The sequence below is a fragment of the Choloepus didactylus genome, chromosome Y (assembly GCF_015220235.1).
Source record: "Choloepus didactylus isolate mChoDid1 chromosome Y, mChoDid1.pri, whole genome shotgun sequence".
In the NCBI taxonomy this organism is placed as follows: Eukaryota; Metazoa; Chordata; class Mammalia; order Pilosa; family Megalonychidae; genus Choloepus; species Choloepus didactylus.
In genome coordinates, this window is record NC_051335.1 from 32857178 (window position 1) to 32860169 (window position 2992).

Below are 2992 nucleotides of genomic sequence, written 5' to 3' on the forward strand. Positions count from 1 at the left end.
TACACACACAATGGAATACTACACAGCAGTAAGAAGGAAGGAGGTTGTGAAACCTGTGACAATGTGAATGAACCTTGAAGACATAATGCTGAGTGAAATAAGCCAGACACAAAAGGAGAGATATCGTATGCTATCACTAATGTGAACTCTGTGAAAAATGTAAAATGAATGTCTTATAATGTAGAATATAGGGGACCTAGAGATAGATGCTAGTGAAGGGGGAATGGTAATATAATATGTAGAGATATGATAATGAGGGTGATCTTAATGGTATAGGAATGGTCAGATGTGACTATGATTCATTAATGGGTTTATAAGTATCAGTGATACATTGAAGGTGAACATGTCCGAAAAAGGCATGTAACCCAGGTCGGTGAGACGGCGGTGGCAGCTCGGCAGGCGGGTTCAGGCTTTGGGGGCAAGCCGCCGCCATGATCCTGCTGGAGGTGAACAACCGCATCATCGAGGAGACGCTTGCTCTCAAGTTCGAGAACGCAGCCGCCTGAAACAAACCAGAAGCAGTAGAAGTAACATTTGCAGATTTTGATGGGGTCCGCTATCATATTTCAAATCCTAATGGAGACAAAACAAAAGTGATGGTCAGTATTTCTTTGAAATTCTATAAGGATCTTCAAGCACATGGTGCTGACGAGTTATTAAAGAGGGTGTACGGGAGTTTCTTGGTAAATCCAGAATCAGGATATAATGTCTCTTTGCTGTATGACCTTGAAAATCTCCCTGCATCCAAGGATTCAATTGTGCATCAGGCTGGCATGTTGAAACGAAATTGTTTTCCCTCTGTCTTTGAGAAATACTTCCAGTTCCAAGAAGAGGGCAAGGAAGGAGAGAACAGGGCAGTTATCCATCATAGGGATGATGAGACCATGTATGTTGAATCCAAAATGGACAGAGTCACAGTAGTATTCAGCACAGTGTTCAAAGATGACGATGATGTGGTCACTGGAAAGGTGTTTATGCAGGAGTTCAAAGAAGGACGCAGAGCCAGCCACACAGCCCCACAGGTCCTCTTCAGCCACAGGGAACCGCCTCTGGAGCTCAAAGACACAGATGCTGCTGTGGGCGACAACATTGGCTATATTACCTTTGTGCTATTCCCTCGCCACACCAATGCCAATGCCCGAGACAACACCATCAATCTGATCCACACATTTTGGGACTACCTGCACTACCTCATCAAGTGCTCTAAGGCCTATATTCACACACGTATGCGGGCAAAAACATCTGACTTCCTTAAGGTGCTGAACCGTGCACGCCCGGATGCTGAGAAAAAGGAAATGAAAACAATCATGGGGAAGACATTTTCGTCCCGCTAACTCTTGGGCACAGAAGGAGGAAGTGGCTGGCAACTGAAGGCTGGAACACTTGCTACTGGATAATCGTAGCTTTTAATGTTGCACCTCTTCAGGTTCTTAAGGAATTCTCCGTTTTGGTTCCATTTTGTACACATTTGTAAAATAATCTGCGGAAACGAGCTGTGCTTGCAAGGACTTCATAGTTCCCAAGAATTAAAAAACAAAAAACAAAGAATAATTCCACTTGATCAACTTAATTTTTTCTTTATCTTCCCTCTCCCCTTCTCTTCCACCCTCTTTCCCAAGCTGTTTTGCTTTGCAATATGTTACTGGTAATGAGTTGCAGGATAATGCAATCTTAACTTGTTTTCTCCTAAGTATTTGAGTTCAAAACTCCTGTATCTAGAGAAATACGGTTGGGGTCGTTAATAAAGAAATCTTTCTATCTTAAAAAAAAAAAAGGCATGTAACCCACAGAGTAGCACCACAAACCTAAATATGTGTTAGCATGATATACTTATAAGGTATGACGCTGGTGCAGAGGGCTAACAACATAGTGGTATGGACAAACTGCCCATTATTTATTAATGATTATATTTAATAGGAAAATCTTACTAACTCTACACTAATACTAGGAATGAATAATTAGCAGCTGATAAGAGCTCTGGGATGTATTATATTATGATAATTGTTTAAAGTTGAGAGTGATGATGATTGTACAACAAATCAAATATATATGATTTTTCCCCCATTCTGTTGAATGTCTTTTCACTTTCTGTAAGAGATGGAACACTGGATGAAAATCAGGATGGGGTCTGGAGTGGGGAGGAGATCATGAGTTTATTCTTAGATATGTTGAGTTTGAGCTTCTTTTGAAATAATCACATGGAGATCTCAGATAGACAGTTGGATATATGAGGCTGGATCCCAGAGAAGGGATTTGGGCTGGACATGCAGATATGTAATATATTAGATATTGCTCTCAACAGCAATTTTGAACAGCCAATGCAGAAATGCATTTCAATTGGCCTTTCACTGTAGTGACTTTTGGAAAACAAATGGAAGGCATAGGATTAGAAGTAAAACTCAGTGAAGGTGATTCTGCAAGGGTGGCCAGATATACAGGTTCCCAGTGGTACCTCAGGAGTGGATAGACCAGATACCCTTTCTCCAGGGTGTATAACATGAAGCTTGTAGACCCAATGCTGCCTGCTTGACCTGGGAAAGGGAGAGAGGTTGTTTGTGCCTGCCTGAGATTTTTAGGAAAAATAACTAACCTCAATTACTCAATAGCTAACATTTGCAGAACTTATGTGCCAGTACTATTCTAAGTATTTTACAAATGCCAATATATTTAATCCTAATAAGAAACCTATAACATAGGTACTATTATTATCCTTATCTGAATTTTACAGGGAAAGAAACAAGATACAAAAATTAAGTATTTTGCCTAGGATCACGTAGATGGCAAGAGGAATAGCTGAGATTTAAACCCAGGGGGTCTGGCTCCAGAGTCCCTGATTTTTTACATCAACCTACATGAATTACGGGTTATAAGCAGCTCAAAGTAAGGACTTTGAAAGGTTCTAAACATGGAAAGGTTCACTTGCTGTACATGGGGCACCTGCATTGAAAGGCAAACAAATTTTCAACAATGTGTTCAAGTCAAGGGAAATTTG

General features: G+C 40.6%; 1 pseudogene; it reads left to right on the forward strand.

Moving 5' to 3' along the window:
* The first annotated feature begins 431 nt into the window (after nt 1–431).
* LOC119524291 lies at nt 432–1762 on the forward strand (annotated as a pseudogene).
* The last annotated feature ends 1230 nt before the right edge of the window (nt 1763–2992 follow it).